The 25,990-nt window shown below is 43.0% G+C and overlaps 1 protein-coding gene across 2 annotated transcripts in view; it reads left to right on the top strand.

Annotated features, from left to right (window-relative positions):
- The first annotated feature begins 38 nt into the window (after nt 1–38).
- MAPK4 (mitogen-activated protein kinase 4) overlaps nt 39–25,990 on the top strand; it is a 97,685-nt gene continuing 71,733 nt past the window's right edge. Inside the window, exons 1-2 of one of the 2 annotated variants that reach the window (XM_087927502.1) lie at nt 83–305; nt 3,426–3,479. The gene's annotated coding sequence lies outside the window, so the exon portion shown is untranslated. Of the gene's footprint in view, nt 306–3,425; nt 3,480–25,990 lie in introns of both variants that reach the window. The other variant, XM_026714125.2, reaches the window with a different exon arrangement.

Genomic DNA, 25,990 nt, shown 5'->3' with positions numbered 1-25,990 from the left:
CCCATGACGTCATGCAGGTGGGCCGGGCACCGGGAGGCGCGTTCTGTTGCTGCTGCTGCTGCTGCTGCTGCTGCTGCTGCTGCTGCTGGTGCAGCAGCGGCTTTTGCACTGGAAGAGGCAGCGGCGAGGTCCCGACACGGGGAGGGGCTGCCGGGCTCCCCTCGGGGCGAGGAGCCAGCAAGGACTAATGGGCAGGCGATGCCCGCTTGAGGTTTCCCCCAAAGCATCGGCGGGGCAGGAGAAGAGAGGAACCGACGAGCTCGCTTGGATGCCCCCCCCGGCGGGCAGGGCTGCGTCCTGGGGCGGTGAGTAGCCTCTTCTTTCTCCCGCTTCCCCGGGAGGAGTTGCAAGTCGGAGCCCCGGGGTAAGAAAGGCGCCCCGGGCATCGCAAGAAAGAAAGCAAGCGAGAAAGAAAGGCGCCCACGCCGGACGCGGGAGGATGCGAGGGGAGCCCGCCAGCCTCCCGGGCTTTCTCGCTCTCCGCTTCCACGAGGCGTCCCCGCAAGTCTTCCAGCCTCCCCTCCCGACGATCGGAGCTGGGAAGCCCAAGAGCGGGGCATCCCCAACGGAGGGTGGGTTCTGGGCAGAGGCATGGCCGAGAAGAAAGGGGCAGGCAGAACTGGGGGACCTGAACCCGGGTCTGGGAGCAACCCAACCCCGATCCGATGCTGGTTTGTTCCCGAAAGAGATTGATTCCACCCCACCCCACCCCCATTCAGACGTGCCCAGAATGAATGACCCCGGGAACCAGACCCTATATAACCTGGTTACCCCCCATTCTGCTAAGCCAGGGCGGACATAATAAACCCCAGATTTCTTCATTAAGTCACCCCACAACTCAAGAAGCCCCCCCACACACACACTAAGGTTGGCTTGAGGTGTGCCCGAAGGTGCTGGTTTGTGAAGGAAGCTGAGATGGGAATCGATTGTGGTCGATTGTGGCTTCTTTGACAGACAAACAGCGCTGGAGCAACAGAGACCCTTTTTCCCTTTGACATTTGAGGGCATTGTGTTGCATTGTGTTAACATTTAGCGCCGCGGCATCTTTCCGGGTGTAATTTTCCCCTGGTTTGGGAATTGGCAGTGTGGCCGATGGGTGAGAGCATCGACATCAGCTGGTGCTGAGCTGAGCACTGGGATCAGCTGGTGGGAAAGAGCCGAGACACTGGAAGAGTGGATCCAATATTCATTAGATATCTAAAACTGAATGCGACTTCTGTCTGATTGCATTCCCCCCCTCCTAATTCTCTTTCGATATTAATAATAAAAATGCTGCTCCTAGCCTCAATTAACACTCTCCTAAGAATCTAGAGTGATGAGCAAAGTTGGCAAGGGTTAGGGAACTGTTTGCTTAAATTAAGAAAAAAAGACGACGAAGAAAGTATTTTTTTATTTGTATCTTGCCTGTATTATTTTTACAAGCAATTCAAGGCAGTGGACATACCTTCTTCCTATTTGCCCAACAGCAACAACCCTGTGGGGAGGGTTGGGCTTAGAGAGAGTGACTGGCCCCAAATCACACAGCTGACTTTTGTGTCTTAAGACAAGACTAGAACTCGTGGTCTTTTCTTTTCTACTCTGGAGCCTTAATTACTAGACCAGGTATTAGCAAATGATTTCTGTTCTATTGCAATAAAATTGCAAGGAGCTACCTATGTACATTTCTAGAACTGACCTCAGCTTGGAAGCTTTATCTTAAGGACACTAAATGCAAAGAATGATAAATTCTATCTATGCGTAAAGAATCAACGCTCACCTGAGGGCATGTAATTAATAGATCAAATCTCTGTGGAGATTCTCAGTCATCCAGGTCATGGTGGTTCCAAAGGTCCTTTTTCAAGAGACAACTGGAGTTTCTGGTTTTTCTTTGAAGAAGTTTCTCCTCACCTCCAAGAAGCTTCTTCAGCTCTGAGAATGGACTGAGCTCTGAGAAGAGCTGAAGAAGCTTCTTGGATGAGAAGCGAAACATTTTCAAGGAAAAACAAAGGAAGCCCAGTTGCCTCTTGAAAAAAGGGACCTTTGGGATAATAAATCCAATGCAAAGAAATGGTCAGTTACCTGAACATGCAATTTATGGTTGGCATTAGCATAAAACGACGCAATCTCGGTCCTGAAAGTGATAGTTAAAAGAAGGGACTGGGAAATTTTGGTTCATCCATACCTTTTCCAGCAAGATTTTTAATTCCCTGGAGCAAACAAGACATTTGAGTTTTGTATGGAGTGACTTTCCAGTCTTCATTCAAATCATAGGCTATCAGCAAATAAACAAACCTACAGGTGGCCCTTGACTTACAATAACAATTTTATTGGGTTAGAATTTCTGTTGTTAAGTAAGTCAGGCCCAATTTTATGACCTTTGCAGCTAAGGTTATTTAAAGAAATCACTGCAGTTGTTAAGCAGATCAGGCTGTTGTTAAGCAAATTTGTCTTCCATTGACTTTGTTTGTAGGAAGAGAATAGAATAGAATAGGATTTTTAATGGCCAAGTGTGATTGGACACACGAGGTCCCCAATGGTGATCACATCACCCCAAGACACCGCAACTTTGTAAATACAAGCGCCCCAATTTTGATCATGTGACTGTGTGGGGTACTGCCACGGTTGTAAGTGCGAGGACTGGTTTGGTTTTTTTCCCCCAATGCCATTATAACTTTGAATGTTCACTAAAGAAATGATTCTAAGTTGAGCATGACCTGTATTTGTGTCGTGTGAATGCAACCATGGAAGGAAGTTACTTTGAGCACCATGGAAACAGCTCTCCAACTAGATATATCTTAATTTAGTTTAGCTTAGTTTAGTTTACTTTATTGTCATTGCAACCTCATACAATGAAATTAAATGCCAACTTCAATGTACATTATAACTATAAACATAAAACACAAACTCACATCCTTCGCATTCTATACAATTGAATTGAAAACCCCTGATATTGCATTGATATTGCACGATAAAGTAGAATTCAACAGAGTTACTGCCCTGGGATAGAAGTAGTTTTTCAGCCTATTTGTCCTTGTTTTTATTACCCTGTACCGTCTGCCAGATGGTAATAGTTCAAAAAAAAATAAAAATAGTTCTCTGTAGCATGAGAATGACAGCATTGAATGAGAGAGAACAAGGAAGGGAAATGCTGCATTTGCACCTAAAGAATATCGAACGATGGGATCATGATATCGTATGACAATATTGATGGATTGCACATTGAGGATGTGGATGAAGGCTTCCTTTCCCTTCTGTCATGTGTTTTGCCTTTTTTGTGAGCATTTGGCACATTCTTCCAGAAGGTGGGAATCACTGCTTTTGATAGCTTCGAAGAAAGGTTGTACAAATTCACCGAGGAAAGGTCAGTTGAGGGCGTCTTAGATTATAAGATGCCTGTGCAACCTTCACATTCAGAGACAGCCATTGTCCTCCCGTCTTCCTTGCAGGCCTTCTCAAGAGCTACCTTTCTGGCAGCTGTCAGAATCAGTAGAAAGGACCAGGTGAGTCTTTGCTCTTCATAAAGGGATTTTCCATTTTTCTACCCCTCAAATTTTCCAAAGAATTATCTCAGACTTATAGAATTTTCTCTTGCATTTCTTTCCAAACTGCCTCCTGCATAAATATGATCTGGTGGTCATATTTTCCTTGCAAGGTATTTATTTGCTTTTAATTTGCTTTTCATTTGCTGTCTGTCCAGCAAAGGTTTAGAAAGTTTGGGAGTCAGCATTTACCAAATGCTTTTTGTGCACCCACTTTCCCTTGGAAGAAGAGAGACTTTGGTTGCATCGATGTCTATTGGCGTGAGGTTTCACAGGTAGTTCTCGGCTTATGATCACAATTGAGCCCAAAATTTCTGTCACTTAAGCGAGACATTCGTTAAGTGAGTCTTGCCCTGTTTTCATGACCTTTCAAGTGATTGTTTAAGTGAATCACTGCAGGTGTTAAGTGAGTAAGATGATTGTTAAATAAATCTGGCTTCCCTATTGACTTCGCTTATCAGAAGGTCGGAAAAGAGGATCACGTCATCCTGGGACGCTGCAATGGTCATAAATATGAGTCAGTTGCCAAGAGTCTGAATTTTGATCATGTGACCAAGGGGATGCTGCAATGGTTATAAGTATGAAAAACAGTCATAAGTCATTTTTTCAGTGCCTTTATAACTCTGAACCGAATGGCTGTATCTTATTCAGAAAAATAAAAGGCAAACATCAAAAGAAAAGAAAATACAAAGATAAAAGAAAACTAGACAGAGCATTTAAAAATGTGCATTAAAAAAGCACATATTCTTATATTGTCCTCCCCTATTTGAATATTGATAGATGTATTACGGTAATAATAGTTTCACCCCCCCTTGCAAAAGAGGGCCACAAATCTCTACAAATCTATTTGCAACCCATTAATCAGTCATCTATCTGCTGTATATAAAAAAGGTAGTTAACGAGTAATCCAACAATGAAGTTAAACTTCAAAGCCCTCTGTTTTTTGTACACCCACTTGTAGGAAGAAATATGTAATCTGTTGCATTGATGTCTCTTGCCAATGAGGTTTTGTATGAATGAATTTTGTTGTGATGCAAACGACTGTCATTCGTGAGTCCCTGCGTAATGGATGCTGGGCTGTGTGGGCTGAAGAGAGGATGCTATAAAAATTGAAGCATATGCTGCCTTTGCACGGCAAGAGGTAATCTTTGCTTAACAACCACAATTGGGACTGGCAACTCCGTCGCTGAGTGACTCAGATATTAAGTGAGATGTCACAGGTGCAAAATTTTACTGTGGGCTTCTCTTGGGGAAAGCAGCTGCAAAGACCACAATCAGTGACAGTGGGATGCTGAAACATTATACATATTGATTGACAGCCAGGTGGTTGTTAAATGAATTCAGCTTCCCCCTTTAATTTTGCTTATCACAAGCTTCCTGGGAAGGTCACAAATGGGGTTCACATGTCCTCAGGATGCCGCAACTGTCATAAATACATGCCTGTTGCCAGAGCTTGAATTTTGTTCGTATGACTGTGAGGATGCTCTGTCTTACATATTGGCAAAAAAAGTCAGAAAATAAAATACAAGCTGAATAGTCAAAACCTTGTTGATGATCCAAACTCTGTCAAGGACCTTGGAATACTCATCTCTAATGATCTAAGTGCTAGACCCCACTGTAACTACATAGCCAAAAAGGCATTAAGAGTTGTTAACTTAATCTTATGTAGCTTTTTCTCTTGTAATATTACACTACTAATTAGAGCATACAAAACATTTGCTAGACCAACCAAATACAGCTCATCAGTCTGGAACCCACATTACGTATCTGATATTAACACAGTTGAGAAAGTTCAGAAATATTTCACAGGAAGAGTTCTCCACTCCTCTACTCATTGCAGAATACCTTATGCCACCAGACTTGAAATTCTAGACCTAGAAAACCTAGAACTATGCCACCTTCAGTCCGATCTAAGTATAGTATATAAAATCATACATTACAATGTCCTACCTGTCAATGAATACTTCAGCTTCAACCATAACAATACAAGAGCAAACAATAGATACAAACTCAAGGTTAACCGCACCAAACTTGATTGCAGGAAATACGACTTCAGCAACAGAGTGGTCAATGTCTGGAATACTCTACCTGACTCTGTGGTTTCTTCCCCAAACCCCAAAAACGTTTACCTTAAACTGTCTACTATTGACCTCACCCCTTTCCTAAGAGGTCTGTAGGGGGCGTGCATAAGCACACCAACATGCCTACCGTCCCTGTCCTGTTTTTTTCTTTCTTATATGTATCCATATATTCATAACTATGTTTTTACTAATACCTATTATCTTGTAAGCAATTGACAATCCAAATAAAATAAACAAAATTAAAAAAATTAAAAATGAGAGTCCTAAATTTGAAGAATGATCAAAGTCATCTTTTTTAGTGCCATTGTAGCTTACCTGCCTTCCATTGAGGACCTGAAGGAGAGATGGCAGTCAGCAGTTCTGACCAGTTCTGGAGAACCGGTTGTAGAAATTTTGAGTAGTTCAGAGAACCGGCAAATCCCACCTCCGACTGGCCCTGCCCCCATCTGTTCTCCGCCTCCCAAGTCCCAGCTGATTGGCTGGGTCTCCTTTTGTTGCCCTGCAAAGGAGAACAGAGCTGGAAAGCAGGTTAGCAGGGTGGGGAGGGAATGGAGATATTACAGTATCCTTCCCCTGTCTCGCCCACCAAGCCACATCATGCCCACCAAGCCACGCCCATAGAACCAGTTGTGAAAAAATTTGAATCCCACCACTGACCTGAAGGCCACATGAGACAAAAAGAGGGCTGTAAAAATATTTACTCCTCACATCCCGGACATAAACTGTTTCAACTCCTACCCTCGAAACGACGCTATAGAGCACTGCACACCAGAACAACTAGACACAAGGACAGTTTTTTTTCCCGAACGCCATCACTCTGCTAAACAAATAATTCCCACAACACTGTTCAACTATTTAGTAAGGTTGTATTAACCCTTTTCTACTTTGGCTATAACTTATTGTTTGTATCTTGATGGTTTATATTGTTTTATTTTGTTTCCTAGTATGGTTTATGTTGATTGCTGATTTATGATGAATATATTTTTATGATGTCTATGATCATGAGTTATCTCATAGCTTTTATGTACACCAGGAGTGTCAAACTTGCGGCCTGCGGGCCAGATGCATCATGTGCTGGCCCCGCCCCTGCCCGGTTTAGCAAAGGGGACAAAAGTCCCAATACATCATGTGATGCCGCGAGTTTGACACCCTTGATGTACACTGAGAATTTATGCATCAAAGACAAATTTCTTGTGTATCCAATCACACTTGGCCAATAAAGAATTCTATCTATTCTATCTATTCTATCTATCTGATCTATCATCTATCAATCATCTCTCTATGATTTATCTATCATGTATCTATTTATCTATCATCTATCAATCATCTATCTATCATCTACCTACCTACCTATCTATCTATCTATCTATCTATCTATCATCTATCTATCTATCTATCTATCTATGCAAATGGTTGTAACTCGAGGATTACCTATAAAAGCCTGGCTGTTGCAAAGTGCCTGAATTTCTATCACATAACCATGGAGACATTGTTGGTGGTAAGTGTGAGGACCTGCTCTAAGGTTACTTTGCCATTAAAACGTCAGTCCCTAAAAAAAGGGAGTTTTTAGTTATTATTTAGTATATGGCATCTATAGAGGTCATGCAAATTTAGTTTAAAAGAGGGCAATTTGGTTTAAACTTGGTTATAGTTTAGTTTAAAGAGGGCAGTTGTTAGCTGCATGCAACTGTTTGGACAACTGTTTATAGTAATAAAGTAACATGGTAACAAAACTAAATTGCTCTGAGATATCAATTGCTGTTAAGCCCTAAAAGGGCAGTTGAAGTAATAAGAATCTGTACCTAGAAGTTCACAATTCTATGACCTCCTTGAAGATTAGAATTATCTGGCCTTCTCCAGATGTTGAGACTCTAGAAAGAATATAGAGAAAAGTAACAAAGATGATTAGTGGACTGGAGGCTAAAACAGATGAAGAACGGTTGCTGGAACAGGTGTTGTTTAATGAAAAGAAGGACTTAGGGTGACAGGATAGCAATATTCCAATATTTGAGAGGCTGCCACAAAGAAGACGGGGGTCAACCTATTTTCCAAAGCACCAGAAGGCAGGACAAGAAGCAATGGATGGAAACTAACCAAGGAGAGATCCAACCTAGAATTAAATAAACATTTACTGACATTAATTAGTGGAATGACTTGAGATAGGACAATCATTTTCTGAAATTGCATGGGGTCTCTTGCTTGAGTTAGGGGGTTGGACTAGAACAGGGGTTGCCAACCTTTTGGACTTCAGGGACCACCAAATTCATAATTTTAAATCCTGCGGACCATTAATATGAATTTTGATTGATGGTGGCTTGCTGATATTTTCCCAGAGTCTCTGCAGAAAGCAGCAGAGACCCTGGGAAAATCCCCCCAAAAGTCTGCAGGAAAATCCCCCATCCCGTTTTCCTACTGATCGATCATTCTTTATTTGGGATCGCAGGGTACCGTCTCCAGTTCCATTCTCAGGGATGGATGGATGGAAGGAGGGAGGGAGAGAGAGAGAGACTTTTGGCTTCATGCAAGGAAAGCAGCAGAAGCAGCAGAAGTCTTTCTTTCTCTCCCCCAAACTTTGCCAGAAATGAGTCTTTGTGAGACTTGTCACGCCGGTGCAGGAGCTCTTGGAGCAGGAGGCCTTGCAGGGTCCCAAAGACTCATTTCTGGTGGAGTTTGGGGGAGAGAAAGAAAGACTTTTTGCTGCTTTCCTTGCGTGCAGCCAAAAGCAAAAGAAGGAAGAAGTGGAAAGAAGCAGCCCGGTAGCCAGGCCAGGCATGTGGGGCGACTGGGGCAAGTTCCCCCCCTCTGCCCTTTCCCCCCTCCCCTCACTATCTTGTGTTGTTCGCAATGCAAGCGATGCAAGCCTTGTGTTTCCAAGGGCCATGTGGGTGACACAACCTTGTGTTCCTGCGCAGCCTAGATTAATTGCTTTGGGGGTGACATTTCTCTGTGGACCACCAACATTTTCTTGCCAACCACCAGTGGTCCCCGCCCCACCGGTTGGCGACCACTGGATTAGAAGACAGTTTATTTACTGTCTCTTTCAACTCTGTTATTCTGACAATAACAGTCATGTTATCTAGAGATGCTATTTAAAGAAATCTGACTTGGTACAATCCATGAACCAGATCTGGATGTCAGATTATGAGCAGATCTCATTTGAAAGCTGGTTATTGATGTCTTCACATTTGAAATGACATGTGTATAATTTAAATAATTTTAAGCAAGAGTCCTTACAATATGAACTGTGGACTTCTAGCTGAACTACTTCTTCAGCATGCCTCGCCATTGGCTGTGCTTCCTAGGGCTGTTGGGAGTTGCAGTCAGTAACATGGTGACAACAGTAGTACTATCCAGCTTCTGATTAAAGACCAGCCATGAAGGAGAATTCCCCGTTTCATGTGGCAGCCCGTTCCACTCGCTGATAGTTCATACTGTTAGGAAATTCCTCTACATCAAGGGTCTTCAAACTTGACAGCTTGAAGACTTGTGGACTTCAACTCCCAGAATTCCTGAGCTAACATGACTGGAGGAAGAATTCTGGGAGTTGAAGTCCACAAGTCTTCAAGCTGTCAAGTTTGAAGACACCTGCTCTAAATGTTTAGCTGAACCTCCTTTGTAGTTTTAACTGGCTGGTTCTGGGATAACAAACACAGAAGGGATTGATAGGCTCTCCTGTTTGAGGAAGGGAAAATAAATCAATTTATTTCTATGTCACTGATGGTACTGTACTTGCTTTAAAGTGGTCATTAATAATAATGAATGTTTTTCTCCTGGCAAGGTGATTGGTGAGAATCAAGAAAGTAAACACCAGAGAGTACTTTGCTTACTCAAAAGCTCATATGAAACTTGAAAGCACTAATAATTGATATATGATCATCGCACTTAAGTGAAAAGTCTCAAATGTTATATTAATAAGGGGCCGCATTTCCAAAACATGCTAAACAGTTGAATGATGGTTGAATAGACCTCAATGCACTGATCAATATGCTAGGCATAAATTGCAGGCTAGATTTCAGGTAAATTGTAGTTCGTTACAGTTCCATAATCTGATTGCTGTTCTATGTCCAAAAAAGGAAGTGGAATTCCTCTGTGAATTTAGTTTGGTTGGTATTTCCTAATAGTACCACTAGAACTGTGAACTTTAATTGATTCCTTGGTTAAGAATTTTTTTTATCAACACAATAGCATACTTCGTTAAGCAGAAAACAATCACTTTTATACAGTAACGTTTTAAAAATATTAATATATTTAAGAACAATAGACTTGCTCTCTCACAGACAAGACAATCCCAAGCTGCTGTCAGACTGGAATCTTTCCTAAAGAAAGATTATGAAGATTCAAAAATTCTAAATTTTTGTTTTACTTTATAGTCCCATGCTCAAAAAAGAGGTCCCAGCAAATGTGCTAATGCTTCCTTCCAGATAACGGAATAAGAGAGTTGGAAGGGACTTTGAAAGTCTTCTAGTCCAGGGGTCGCCAACCTTTTGTACCTCAGGGACCACCAAACTCATAATTTTAAATCCCAAGGACCAGAGACCCTGGGAAAATCCCCCCAAAAAGTATGTAGGAAAATTCCCTACCCTATTTTCCTACAATTGATCATTCTTTATTTGGGATCGCAAGATACCATCTCCAGCTCTATTCTCGGGGAGCGAGAGAGAGACTTTTGGCTTCATGCAAGGAAAACAGCAGAAGTCTTTTTTTCTCACTCCCAAACTCTGCCAGAAATGAGTCTTTGTGAGACTTGTCATACCAGTGCAGCCTCTTGGAGCAGGATGCCTTGCAGGATCCCAAAGACTCATTTCTGGTGGAGTTTGGAGGAGAGAAAGAAAGACTTTTGCTGCTTTCTTTACATTCAACCAAAAGCAGAAGAAAAAAGAAGCCGAAAGAAGCAGCAGGTGAGGTGCGTGGCACGAGTGGGGCAAGTCCCCACCTCCGCCCTTTCCCCCCTCTTCTCACTACCTTGTGTTGTTCTCAATGCAAGCGATGCAAGCCTTGTGTTCCTGTGGACCATGTGGGCAGTGCAGCCTTGTGTTCCCACGCAGCCTGGATTAGTTAATTAGTTTACTTAATTGTCATTGCACCCCGTACAACGAAATCAAACACCATCTTCAGTGCACATTATGACTATGAAAATAAACACAAACACACATCCTTCACATTCCACATTAATTGTTTGGGGGGATGCTTTGGGGATGACATTCCTCTGCGGACCACCAAAATTTTCTCGCAGACCACCAGTGGTCCCTAGCCCACTGGTTGGTGACCACTGTTCTAGTCCACCCCCCTGCTCAAGCAAGAGACCCTATACCAGGGGCCTGCAACCTTAAACACCCAAAGAGCCATTTGGACCTGTTTCCCACAGAAAAGAAAGCACCAGGAGCCAATAATTTAGCAAGCGGTGTGACTGGGTAGGTGTGGCCAACTCGACATCACTCACTCCCACCCAGTCACCTCCTGCTCTGGAATATGGAGTGACAGGGAAGGGAGGGACCACCCAGTGGTGGGATCAGCCGACAGGGAGCCGCAGCAGAGGGCTGAAAGAGCCACATGTGGCTCCAGAGCCACAGTTTGCAGACCCCTGCCCTATACCATTTCAGACAAACGTTTGGCCAGTCTTTTCTTAAAAGTCTCCAGTGCTGGAGCATCCACAACTTCTAAAGATAAGCTGTTCCACAGATTAATTGTTCTAACTCTGAGGAAATTTCATCTTAGTTCTAGGTTGCTTCTCTCCTTGATTCGTTTCCTTCCATTGCTTCTTGTCCTGCCTTCAGGTGCTTTGGAGCAGTGGTCCCCAACCACCGGGCCCCGGACCGGTACCGGTCTGTGGATCATTTTGTACCGGGCCGCCTATTTTGCTTGGGCGCCACCATCTTGTTTTGGCGGCGCTTGAGAAAGTGCTTCTGGGTGAGCTTGTCGGTTGTCGGTTGGAAAGCGGCGTTTGGGTGCTAAACGAATCCTCGCACCTTAGTTTCGTCAAGGGGGGCGGCTTCGAACGAAGAGCTGTCCCGATGGCGGTGGAGTCTCGCGTTACTCAGGAGGAGATTAAGAAAGAGCCTGAAAAGCCCATCGACCACGAGAAGGTACAAAGGAAGAGTTGAAGGTGGCGGGGAGAAGCGGGGGACGGCTGGCTGGCTGGTCGCTCGGCTCGCCTTGCCTTGCGTGCTGATGCCGGTACCAGTCTGTGGATCGGTCCATGGATTGTACTGGTCCATGGTACAAAAAAGGTTGGGGACCACTGCTTTGGAGAATAGGCTGTGGCAGCCCCTCAAATATTGGAACACTGTTATCATGTCATCTCTAGATAGGATGTCATCTGGGATTGGAATCGACATGTAACTTGTCTTTTAAAAGGTGTTGGCTAACATGTTTTTAATAGGGAGCTTTGCTAAGTTGGGGAATATGTATACCATGAATTTTTAAATGAATATAAAGATAAACAAACTCAAATTTGTCTGTGAACGATCTGCCAGTCGGTGAACTGAGAAGCCCAAAACAGCCCGAAAGCTTTCTCTCTCTGTGCTGACCTCCTGCCACAAGGATTACAAATCTAAAGATATCCTGGAAAGGCAGTCTGGTGTAGGGGTTACAGCATTAGAAACTGGGAGACCGGGAGTTCAACCAGCTAAAAGTTCAACCATTTCTCTCAGCCTGAGGAAGAAGACCTGAAGGACAAATGGCTTGTGAAATTTTTTTGCCAAAAAACATTTCAGGGCCTGTTTATATTATAGTTGCTAGGAGTCAAAAATGATTGGAAGGTACAAAATGAATAAAGAAATAGCTTGGATGTGACAGAGATAGGCAAAATGATGATACTGAGACTGTCCTGTTTCTCACTTTGAATTGAGAAACAAATCACCCCTTTGTTTCTCAGCTGGGAGGAGATGGTATACAGAAGGGCCACCCACCCATTGGAAACCTCCCAGCAAGTCAGAATTTCAGGGTCTCAAACAGACTTACGTTTCCTTCCAGCACCATTGATGAGTCAGGAGCTGTAACCAATAAAAGAAAATACTTTTAGCTCAAGGATAAACAGTGGAATCCTTGGTGCTCTGTGAGCTTGGTTGTTTTCTTGCAGACATTTCATTACCCAACTAGGTAATATCATCAGTGCTGGAAGGGAGCGGGGTTTGCTCTCTGTTTGTATACAAGCGGCTTGCCCTGTCAGGGTTGGTGGGAGAGTGTTTTTTTGGGGGGTAGCTCCTTGATTAGGACTGTTTTTAGTTGCGGAAAGTAAGCAACATGAATTTTGAAACTGTTGTTTCTCACGGCACCGCTGCCCAGAGGACACAAAATATTTTCTGGCAACTTAATGACATGAGGGTGCATGGTGCCTTATTTGTGCAAAGTTGTTCACAAGGCACAAAGCATCCTTATGCCTTCTCCCAAGAAACTGGTGACATCATGGGAACAGAGGGGCAGATGGCAGTGTGTGGAGTAGTTTCTAACTGCAGTGATAAATGTTCCTTTCTTTCTTTCTTTCTTTCTTTCTTTCTTTCTTTCTTTCTTTCTTTCTTTCTTTCTTTCTTTCTTTCTTTCTTTCTTTCTTTCCTTCCTTCCTTCCTTCCTTCCTTCCTTCCTTCCTTCCTTCCTTCCTTCCTTCCCTCCTCCCTCCCTCCCTCTTCTTTCCTTCCTTCCTTCCTTCCCTCCCTCCCTCCCTCCCTCCCTCCCTCCCTCCCCTCTTTCTTTCTTTCTTTCTTTCTTTCTTTCTTTCTTTCTTTCTTTCTTTCTTTCTTTCTTTCTTTCTTTCTTTCTTTCCTTCCTTCCTTCCTTCCTTCCTTCCTTCCTTCCTTCCTTCCTTCCTTCTTTCTTTCTTTCTTTCTTTCTTTCTTTCTTTCTTTTCTTTCACATGCCTGATGGCCCTGTGGGAAATGTTCTTTAATTATGTAAATGCACATATACAAAGCAGATTGAAAATGAGCAAGGGCAACAAATTTGAGAGAGGGGGATAGAAATAGCTTGCCTTGAGACTAATGGATCTAATGCTCGGGTTAATTATTATTGGAAAAACATACCCCTTGCTTTTAGTTCAAGGGTGGAATTCTTGTACCTAAGATCTCCTTTTTTTATTTATGCGATGGATGGTTTTTGCTGCTGTCAAGGTGATTTTTTTTTTCCAGGTAGCTGGAAGGCTAGCTCATGTTTCTGAAGTTTCCTTTATTTCACAGTCATCAGGAATTTTGCCCCCCAAAATATCCATATTAGTAAATTGATGTAAAGGTTCTGTGAATTTAGGTAGGGATTTTTATTTACTTTTTATATGGAAAAGCTATCACCCAGTAACAAGATTAGTCAGTTTTGATTTTCCTTATATACAGATAGTCCTTGACTTACAACAGTTCGTTGAGCGACCAAAGTTACAACGGCACTGAAAAATATAACTTACGGCCGTTTTTTCTAGTTACAAGCTTTGCAGCATCCTCTTGGTCACATAATGGTCACTCTGTGATTTCTTCCCCAAACCCCAAAAACTTTAACCTTAGACTGTCTACTATTGACCTCACCCCTTTCCTAAGAGGCCTGTAGGGGATGTGGATAAGCACTCCAATGTGCCTACCATCCCTGTCCTATTGTTTCTTTTTATTTTTCTTATAAGTATCTATCTCACGCATTCAAAACTATGTTTATTCTTATACCTGTATCTTGTAAGCGATTGACAAATCAAATAAATACTAAAAATAATAATAATAATAATCAGAGTGCTTGGCAACTGGTTTGTAGCTATGACTGTTGCAGGTGGGATTCAAATATTTTTACTACTGGTTCTGTGGGCGTGGCTTGGTGGGCGTGGTGGGCTTGGTGGGCGTGGCTTGGTGAGCATGGCAGGGGAAGGCTACTGCAAAATTCCCATTCCCTCCCCACCCCACTAACCTGCTTTCCAGCTCCATTCTCCTGTGCAGGGCAACCCAAGAAGACCCAGCCAATCAGCTGGGATTCAGGAGGCGGAGAAGAGATGGGGGCGGGGCCAGTCAGAGGTGGGATTTCCCGGTTCTCCGAACTACTCAAAATTTCCACTACCGGTTCTCCAGAACTGGTCAGAACCTGCTGAACCTCTGGACCAGAACTGGTCAGAACCTCTGGTTGCAGTGGATCACATGATCCCCTTTTGCAACTTTCTGAGGAGCAAAATCAATGGGGAAGCCAGATTCACTTAACGACCATGTTCCCAACTTAACAACAGCAGGGATTCCCTTCACAGCTGTGGCAAGAGAGTTCGTAAAATGAGGCAAAGCTCACTTAGCAAATGCCTGACTCAACAGCAGAAATCTTGGGCTCAATTGAGGTCGTAAGTCGAGGACAGCCGGTAAAGAACTTGGAAGAAAACTGGGAGATGTTGATTATATATCTTTACTGCCATTTCTATCCTTTTTTTTCCTCCTTGCTGGGAATTAATCCTTAGGAAGGGCTGCTTTTGTTGGTTTTTAGCATCCTGTTTTTGGTGCTCTCTCTGGAGAACTTTTCATCCACCCACCACTGGTTTATTTTCGTTTGGCTTCAGGAACTCAGTTGCTGAGGGAAAGCTGTTGTTATACCTTTGAAGTGGATGATAAACCCTTTTTTTTTTAAAAAGTGTGATATAAGATGACAGAACAAAGCAAAGTTACACTGACAGCCAGAGAGGAGAAATAGGATTGTGTGATGTAGACTGAATTTTCTGTCCCGCAAAAATTGGCGATGCTTTGGGTTTAAGCTTCCTCTTCTCTCTGAGGCTTATGGATATCAGCTTGTCTAGATCCTTATTTTAAAGATGGATTAGTTATCATCTGACGTTAAAACAGCATAAAAGGATGGATTTCAAGAAGCTCTCAAGCCTGGATCGGAGAGCTGTCTTCTGTTCTACTTGTATTTACGGCCAGCTGCTCCTAGGATTTTGTAAGTAGGAAAAGGCCCGTTGAGAGCTTGATCCTTCTTGAACCGGTCTTGTCTCCTTTTAAAATCATCTCAGTGGGCTGCATCCTAATTATGGGCAGCAAATCCTACTCTCTGGTCTATGAAAAAGCATCTCAGCATTATCATTTATGATAAAGGGTAGGTGACTAGAACAGTCTAGCTTATTCGGTATGATTGGATCAGGGAATAAGTATATCGACATTTTTCAGTTCTATTGATTGTGAAATCTGTTTTTCTTTTTCCATTCCCTCCCATCTATTTACTTCCTCTCCTCCTCCTCTTTTATCTTCCTCCCCTCCTCTCTCTCCTTCTTTTGTTTTCCTTTCCTTTTCCTGTCCTCTTCCTCCCCCTTTCCTTTCCTATCCTCCTCTTTCCCCTTCTTTTTCTTCCTTTTCCCTCACCCCATTCCTCTTCTCCTTCTTTTATCTTCCTTTCCTTCTCCTCCCCTCTTCTCGTCTTCTCCTTCTTTTATCTTCCTCCCACTTTCCTCCCCTCCCCTTCTCTCTCCTTGTCTCCTCTCCTTCTCCTCTCATTCTTTTATCTCTCCTCCTCCTCCTCCTCCTCCTCCTCTTTCTCCTGCACACTAGGTTAGCAAATTCATTGGGCTGAGCAACATGTCCCAAGAATCCCTTTCCTGATTTACCAAGGCAGGTTCTGATCCCATTAGATGGTAGGTAAGATCTGATTTTTGTGTGTGTGTGTGCCAAGAGGCACAAAAGTGATTTCTCAGAGGGGAGATTCACCTGTAGTCCAAAGAGACTGGGACGTAGAGATGCCCAGGAAAAAAAAAATGGAGGAAAAGCCACTAGGTTATTTTTTTTTTCTTCACATCATCTGATGAAGAAATTATGGCTGTGGTGAAATGGAAGGTGGGGAAATGAAATATCTTGAAGGAAGCAGCACGTCTGACTGACTGTATGTCTGAGGAGGAGCCTTCTACTTTAACCACATTTTTCTTGCAATGCTGGCTTGTAGTTCCTGGTCTGCAGATGGAGGCTGAAAGCAGGTTTTCCATTCAGCCTTTCCCCTCCTTTTGTTCTTATCCTTAAATTGCTTCTATTGTCCCTCTCTTTTCCAATGAATAAGTGGATTGCGCTGAACTTTCATCACAACAATGATGAACTCCACAGGCCAGATATTAAAATAAATGAGCTTCGGGAACTGCAAGTGCAAAGCATCCAAATTAAATCCCTTCCAGGGCGTGAAGGTGTTTGAAGCTTTTGAAAAGCTCTCCCAAGGGAATCCTTCATCAACCTTGCTAAGATCCTTTGACCCAGCATAGAGACTGTACTCACCTGGGGTGCTAAACCTTCATGTGGTTGGTTTAGTTTTGCCTCTCTGAAACACGATGTAGAGGTAGTCCTCGACTTATGACTGCAAGACCAACATTCCTGTTGCAAAATGAGCCATTTGTTAAGTGAATTTTGCCCCATTTTACAACCTTCCTTGCCACCGTTGCTACGCGAATCACTGCAGTTGTTAAGTAAGTAGCACGGTTGTTAAGTGGCTTCCCCACTGACTTTGCTTGTCAGAAGGTTGCAAAAAAATGATCCCATGATCCCAAGACACTGATACTGTCATAAATATGAACCAATTGCCAAGCATCTGAATTTTGATCATGTGACCAGGGGGACCTACAATGGTCCTAAGTGTGAAAAACAGTAATGAATCACTATTTCAGTGCCATTGTAACTTTGAATCAGAGGTGGTATTCAGCAGGTTCTGACCAGTTTTGGAGAACCGGTAGTGGAAATTTTGAGGAGTTCGGAGAACCGGCAAATGCCACCTCTGACTGGCCCCGCCCCCATTTATTCCCTGCCTCCTGAGTCCCAGCTGATTGGCTGGGTCTTCTTTGGTTGCCCTGCACAGGAGAACGGAGCTGGAAAGCAGGTTAGTGGGGTGGGGTGAGAATGGAGATTTTGCCACGCCCACCAAGCCATGCCACGCCCACCAAGCCACTCCCACAGAACCGATAGTAAAACATTTTGAATCCCACCACTGCTTTGAACGGTCACTAAATGAATTGCTGTAAGTCAAGGACTACCTATATAACTTGAGTCAGGCAGGGCAATTTAATAAACTGTAATTAAAGCAAACCATGATTTATCAAGTCAATAACAGCCAGGGTTACTGCAGCTGAATCACCAATCTTTTTTAATGGATGCAGTTGAGATGCCACCTACAGATTATCCGGCCAGGATATTCAAATATTTCAACTTCGTGCTTTTTGGACAATTGCATTAAATATGCCTGTCTCAGCTGGGGATTATGGGAGTTCTAATTAAATTAGGGAAAGCTGATTAGCTGCAAACAGATTCTTGAAATTCCAATGGAAGGGAATATGTGCAGCTCGGAGTTGAACTGTGGAATTCTAAGTGCTTTCTGAGCTTTGTTGTTTGCCTGGTTGTTTGCTCGCAAACTCCACACCCACTTCCACTGATGATGTTTCATAGTTGGGTCATGAAATGTCTACAAACAAACGATCAAGCTCAGAGCACCAAGACTATCACATACTTTAAATTTTCACTTTGCTAACTAAATGCATGGAATTTTCACTGAAGAATAATCCTATTGTGAATTTGTGTTGCTATATTTTACAGCTGCCATGCATTTCTCATTATTGGTTATGCTTCCTGCAACCATTTAGTAACATTTCTGGAGTTCCTTTACCTCAAATGTAGAAGCAGGGTTTCATTATTTGAATTCTATACTACTTGGGATGTCCTCCTTAATGTTAAGGTTTTCCTTAAAATTAGACAAAAACGGAAGCAGTGGAATCATAATATAAGAACCACGATGCAACACAATACTTTTGTCAAGAAATTAGCCAGAAACTAATTTTAAGGAGCTAATCTTGATCCTAGCATTTTATTTCAGCTCCCAGACAGATCACGTGAAACACAAAAGAGACATCTTGGTGCATATTCCTGTTTATTTTTATGGCTGCGCCTAAAAAGCAGATATTTTCCATTGCATTTGCAATATTCTATGTTGGTTTCTTAAGTTTCAAAGCAAGCTGTGCCCTAAGGGTGTGCTTGCATCCCCTTTGCCTTTGATCTGTAGAATATTTTACACTAGATTTATCATTAACTTATTTTCATTCTCCACGAATAATTTTATTGATTAACTACAGATTCCTGCATACTAAATGTTAACGCCGAGGTTCCTCCTTGAATTGAACTGGGGAAATCAGGAAATGTATCGAGTTGCTGTTGTACAATTATCAAGCTTCCCACCTTCTTCTGGGAAGGTAGGTGGCCCTGAACTATTTCTGGATCAACATCAGCCTTTGAATTGCCTTCACTTTAATCTTCAAGAGCCACACAGGATACCTTTGATCTTTGGCCAGCCAGTTATGTTGGACTACTATTTTCACTCTTGCCAGTCTGGTGGTTGGGGATGAGGGAAGTTGTAGTCCCACCACCTTTGGAGGACCTCAGTTTAGAAAACTTTGCGGAGGTTAATAGCACAGATTATAAAGGAGTAAATGAATTGCCCAGCTGTGATTACACCCATTAGCTTATAGGATACATGTAGAACATAGAATAATAGGGTTGGAAGGGATTCTACTTCAAGCCCTGCTTGAGCAGGGGACTCTACACTATTCCAGACAAATAGCTGTCTGGTCTATTCTTGAAAACCTCCAGTGATGAAGCACCCACAACTTCTGGAGGCAAGCTGTTCCACTGGTTAATTTTTTCTCACACTAGGACATTTCTTCTTAGTTCTATGTTGGTCCTCTCAATGATTAGTTTCCATCCATTGCTTCTTGTCCTCACTTCAGGTGCTTTGGAGAATAAGTCAACCCCTTCTTCCACACCACCAAGCCCTGCCATGCCCACCAAGCCACACCCACAGAACCGGTAGTAAATTTTTTTGAATCCCACCACTGCTCCCCACTCCACTAACCTGCTTTCCAGCTCCGTTCTCCTGTGCATGGCAACAAAAGAAGACCCAGAAGGGACCCAGATGGGACTCGGGAGGCAGAGAATAGATGGAGGCAGGGCCAGTCAGAGGTGGTATTTGCCAGTTCTCTGAACTACTCAACATTTCTGCTACTGGTTCTCCAGAACTGGTCAGAACCTGCTGAATACCCACCTCTGGTTTACCTTCCAGACCCCATCTTTGTTGTCCATCTCTACACTCTTTCTAGGGTCTTTTTTTGTATCGTGGTGACCAGAATTGGACACAATATTCCAAGAGTAGTTTCACTTGTATAAAGTTGGGCTGTCCAGACAGTTTAGAGTTAATGGGATTTGGGATAGTTAGTTAGGAATTGTGAGCTGTCCCCTTAAGGGAATGCATCATGGTAAATGTAGTTAAGGTATCCTGGGAAATGTAGTTCATGTCACGTGGTCACATCTGTAATCTGGATTGGTCACTAAATTGACCCTTGTTGGGTTGGGGGAGGCTCCCTCACTCTTGCCTGAATCCACCATACCATGCAGTCGCTTCAATCATCATGGGGTTGAGATTTTATTATCTTTCTACTGTTCTGTTTATTAATGTTTGGATGGCATAAAGCAGACAGATCAACTCCACAAAGCATCCATACAAAGTCTTTTTTATTGGTTCATCAGGCATCCTATCAACTCACATTTATGATGAGGTTCTTCTTAATGTCCAATCCTTTGCAAATCTGAATTGTGGTGTAAAAAGATGGTTATCTCTTTCATCCTATATTGTAGGGGCAGGGGGTAGAGCTGTTACCATGAGGCTGTGTGTTCAGGCAGTGGTGATTAGAGGGCTAATCAATCAAGAAGATTAATGGCTTCTTAAGTTCTTTTTGTGGCAGTTGGTTGATTACTGAGTTGGTCTTTGAGAATCATCCAATTCTTGGGAAATAATATTCCTTTGTGCTTATTAGACCAATAACTGATCAGCTGCTCTGGAATTACAAATACTTTATTCATAAATGCCATCTGTCTGGTGTGTTTTGTATGGGGAAAACAAAATACCAGGATAATTACAAGTGAACAATGTAAGAAGTGTTCTTCCGAAGGTAGCAAAATGTATTACAGAAGAGCCCTGGTGGCCCAGTGGATAGAATGCAGCATTGCAGGCCGACTCCACTGACTGCCAGTAGTTCAATTCTGACTGGCTCAAGATTGACTCAGCCTTCCATCCTTCCGAGGTTGGTAAAATGACAACCCAAATTGTTGGGGTCAATATGCTGACTCTGTAAACTGCTTAAAGAGGGCTGTAAAAGCATTATGAAGCACTATATAAATCTAAGTGGTTGTCAGGATTCCAGCCAGTGCCCTAACCTAATTAAGAGTCAGGATTCCAGCCAGTGCCCTAACCTAATTAAGAGTCAGGATTCCAGCCAGTGCCCTAACCTAATTAAGAGTCAGGATTCCAGCCAGTGCCATAACCTAATTAAGAGTCAGGATTCCAGCCAGTGCCATAACCTAATTAAGAGTCTCAGGCCATCTGGCAATAAAAATCCAGTCTTTTATTAGGAACACCATGTCTACATTACCTAGGAGGTGAAGCCAACTCTGACTTCATCCCCTTCGCCCCTTGCCTCTGACCCTGTTTTCCCCTTCCCCCCCCCCAAAGTGTGTCACCTGATCACATTCCCCAATGAGGTAATTTCACAGGTTGTGGAAGTCACTCCTACCAGGCATTGCTGGTATCGGTTGGAGATGGCCTTGACTTACTCGGCCAAACTGGTTGTGTTATGACCGAGAAGAAAATTCCTTGGTGCAGCTGCAAGGCGCGATTTCCCATCCCCCTGCCTATGGCAACTCGGGAGCGGGTCAGGGAACCTTCACCAGTTGACAGTGCCATTGCCAACACTATTACAGTGGTACCTTGTGGTACTAGAATGCTTCAAAAACCATCAAATTTGGTGCTTGAAGCATTTTGTTGTGATAATGTTATCCCGGGACTCGTACTTTGTTTGGTACTCTATGCGTTACGATAAAAAGAGGGGGATGGCTGTGAAGAATGGACAGAGCTGGGAAGGTCACTCCAAAGGAAGTGGGGAATGGCCACAGAGAGCGGACAGGAAGTCGACCATACTGGGAAGGTCACTGACATAGGAAAAGGGATAGATAGGAAATCCTTCCCAGTGGAAACAAAGGGTTGTGTGGTAAGTCATTTCAATTGTTTGGTATGTGTCATTTTTAATACTCGCTGCACTTCCCGGAACCAATTACCAACGAGTACTGAGGTACTACAGTACTTGCTTTGCAGACTCATTAAAAGGCATCCTCCTTTTGGGGAAGAACATGAAAATCCAGAAGAGTCTATTTTTTTTTCTCAAAGCCTAAAAAAGCAAAAGATTCATGGCAATATGTAGAACTGTATTCCTTAGCAAGAAAAGCCAAATAATTTTTGCAATCTCTCTTTTCAATATATCTCTTTGTAGTCCAACACCTTTACAAAGACTTTTGGGTACTGTTTTTTAATCAACCCTGCTGCAGGCCACCTGGTGCCTGGCAGAAACATAGGGAGTTTGAAGCAGAATCATCCTTTCAAAAGAAAATGGCAAGAAGTTGTTAAGGTCTTGGGATTTATGAGCCGACCAGCAATGAAGCTGACCAGATGTGGATGATGCAATAAGAATGAATCAGCATAGCATGGGTATGTCCCTTTAAGGTTGCGGATGGGTTCTATCCCTTTAAGAGGTGCTTATGTAAAGGCAGCCTGTTGTGACTCTGGGATTGGAATCTGTTCCGTTGGCAGATGTGAGCTCGAGAGAAGAGGATCTGGCAGTGAAATTTGAGCCTGCATTGCTGAGTGATTCTGAGGGCAGCCAGGATGAGGAAGTGGACTTAGCTATGAGAGACGAACCTGATTTATTGGAGGTGACCTCCCCCGAATCTCCCTCTCTGATTATACAGCAGCTGGGAACAGATAATCAGGAAAACGTGCGAGAGGTTTCAAGTGCGGAGGAGGAGGGGTTTGAGGGATCTTGGCTTGACGTGAGAAATAGACGGAGATTGAGACGTCAATCTCAATTGGGAAAGAAGCGTCAAGCCAGTGATTAATGAGACTAACACGCCCCCTTTAGGGGATAAAAGGAAATGGATTGGCTTGAGAAATTTGCCAGAAACAAAGTGTCTTGTTAGAGCGAAAGTCTTGTGAAGGCATTGTGATTTATAGGCACTTCAGGTTTGCCAAACAGATATCGGAATTACTGCTGAGGACTGGAAAAACTTCAGCAGTTATCTTGGTTGAGGTTTGTTTTTGGTTGCTAATATTTTTGGAACTTCAGAATTGTGATTGCTCACCTGTGGTTACAGGTGAGGCATAACAGCAGCCATTACAGGGTGTGTCCTTTCTCTTTTTGTCCGGTATTCACTGCAGAGTTCTCCATGTAGAGTTAAAAGAAAGATTGCTTGTAAGATATTTTGCCTACTACATATATTTCTGTATATAACTGTTGTATATAAACCACTGCTAAATGTCTAAGTCTCTGTGTGCTGAGTTTTCCTCCTGGGTTGTCTCATAATAGTAGTCACGCTGTCCTTGACAACTGGCCTGCATTTATGACAATTGCACTGTTCTAGGGACATGGGATCACTATTTGTAACCTTTCCAGCTGCCTTTGACAAGCAAAATCAATGGGGGAAGCCAGATTCACTTAACGACCCCGTGATTCATTTAACAACTGCAGTGATTTGAGCAATTTTGTAAGGGTTATTGTATTTATTGACAATTACCAGCAATTATGTTTTAATAATATCAACCATGGTTTCATTTTTTTTTTTAAAAAAAAGACTTCCCTAGAGTGATTCTGAAGATTTCATGCGTATTTTTATACAGTTTTATCAGCAGCAAATGGCAAATGCTTCATAACTGATGTCTTTTGGGATGTTTTATTAATTTCCCCAGAGATTTTCACACACCAATTGGGCCCAACCCTGCTTAGCTTTTGAAGCCCAGCCTATGTCATCCAGGCCTGCTACCTTATTTAAATAAAGATAAATAAAGATACTCATGATTCATGCTCCTCCCACTTTTTTTTTTTGACTATACAGACCCAACCATCTGGCTGTCATAGCAAAGATAGGGAAGTGGGATTTTCCGGGATTTTTTTTTGACTTCCAGTCTAGTCTCAGCTCTGCTGTTCTGTGACTCTATCCATATTCCAGTCATAGCCAGTGCTGTGTAGCAATAGCAGTAGCACTTAGACATATACCACTTCACAGTGCTTTTACAGCCCTCTCTAAGCAGTTTACAGAGTCAGTGTATTGCCCCCAACAATCTGGGTCCTCATTTTACCCACCTCGGAAGGATGGAAGGCTGAGTCAACCTTGAGCCTGATGAGATTCGAACTGCCAAATTGCAGGCAGCTGGCAGTCAGCAGAAGTAGCCTGCAGTACTGCATTCTGACCACTGCGCCACCGTGTAGCATCTAAGTTCACCGAATAACAGAATAATAGAGTTTGAAAGGACCTTGGAGGTCTTGTAATGCAACCCCCTGCTTGAGCAGGAGATCCTATACCATTTCAGACAAATGGCTGTCCAGTGTCTTCTTCAAAGCCTCCAGTGATGGAGCACTCACAACTCCTGAGAACAAGTCATTCTGTTGACTAACTGTTCTGCCATGAAATTTCTCCTTAGGCCTAGGTTGATTCTCTCCTTGATTAGTTTCCATCCAATGCTTCTTGTTCTTCTCTATATTACAATACTCCCTTTTCTCTGTGGCAGCCCTTCAAATGTTGGAAGGCTGCTATCATGTCACCCCTGGTCCTTTTCATTAAACGAGACATAAACCTGTAACTTGGCCACCTCATGAGAAGGAAGAACTCACTGGAGAAGAGCCTAGTGCTGGGAACGATTGAGGGCAGAAAAGAAGAAGGGGACGGCAGAGAATGAGGTGGCTGGATGGAGTCACTGAAGCCGTCGGCGTGAGCTTAAATGGACTCCAGAAGATGGTAGAGGACAGGAAGGCCTGGAGGAACGTTGTCCATGGGGTCGCGATGGGTCGGACACGACTTCGCAACTAACAACAATAAACAATGCTGGATAAATCTTCTGGAGACTGGAGTTGAAGGCCTTTCAGTGAATGGTAATCCAGGGATTAGCCAATGAGCCCTCTGTAGCCAATAGTACTTGTGAATAAAATGATGGCAAAAAATTTGCAGATGTTCCACCCCTCACCCCCACACACACTTCAGAAAGGAGAGTGTTGGTTTGTATCTGCAGTCCGGATGTGCTCAAGTCCACCACTTCAAGAGAGATCTTAGGATGGGTTTTTTTTAGTACTTTGAAGAATGGCCTTTTACGGCAAGATGCCCGGGCTTTCTCTGTCTCTGAAATTCATTAGGGAAATCACAGTAAAAGGCGTTGGTGGAGAAGAAATTCAATGGTACAGGGTAAAGAGCTGCCCTTTCTCGGGAAAGCTAATTAACCTTCTGTCCTTCAAAGGAAAAATGAATGGAGGCAAGATGTCTCCTGCAAGACATTCAAAATCCTTTCGCTGATCTTTAAATGCCACGAATTTAGCACATTTTAGCCTGTGCTGGGAAATTAACATAAGAAGAAAGGGGGGCGCGGGGAATTGTCTGAGAATCCCTTTGTTTCCTTGAAAAGGAAGAAACGTTCTTTTTATACTAATGACTTCAAAGAGTGTCAGTACCAACTTGAAAGTGTTACTTAAATATTGAACCTGTGGTGATAAATCTCGATATTCTATAGGTGGTAGTTAAGTCCACATCAGCTTCGTGGGATTCCTTTCATTCTCCTAGAGAAATTGGCTTCCTTTTTATTCTGCTTTTCTTCCAATGAGTTTCGAGTAAGGTTATGGATTGCTTCCTATGCCTTTATCTGCAAAACAGCTTTGTGTAGTCAAGCGTAATTGGACCAAAATGCTTTTATGTTGTTTTCCTTTGGATAAAACTCCCTTATTAAAATGGGTTCCAAGGGAGTCGATAATAAAGGGGAGTGGGGGGGAATTAAAGGATGTCTCTATGTGAATTGATACAATATCAAGGAACAGGGAAATATATATAGGCAGTCTTCACTTTGTGACACAATCTTTGGACCATACCCTGCAGGAATACAATAAAATGGAATGGAATAGAATAGAATAGAATAGAATAGAATAGAATAGAATAGAATAGAATAGAATAGAACAGAATTGAATTCTTTATTGGCCAAGTGTGGTTGGACACACAAGGAATTTGTCTTGGTGCAAATGCTCTCAGTGTACATAAAAGAAAAGATACATTCATCAAGAGTCAAGAATAATCAGGTACAGCACTTAGTGATACTCATAGGGTACAATAAGCAATCAAATCATACTAGGAAACAGTCAATATAAATCCTAAGGATACAAGCAGGGGTGGGATTCAAATTTTTTAACAACCAGTTCTGTGGGCATGGCTTAGTTGGTGGGCATGGCTTGGTGGTCATGTGACTAGCTAGGAGTGGCCAACTCAATAGCACTCACATCGAGGCATGCTTCTCCTTGCCTGGCGTCTCATGACTGTGGGGATGCTGCAACAGTCGTAAGTGTGAAAAACGGTCATAAGTCACTTTTTT

The sequence above is a fragment of the Pseudonaja textilis genome, chromosome 2, assembly GCF_049901715.1.
Source record: "Pseudonaja textilis isolate UNSWEBS1 chromosome 2, rPseTex1.2, whole genome shotgun sequence".
Lineage (NCBI taxonomy): Eukaryota > Metazoa > Chordata > Lepidosauria > Squamata > Elapidae > Pseudonaja > Pseudonaja textilis.
This window is presented reverse-complemented; position numbering and strand designations above follow the sequence as displayed.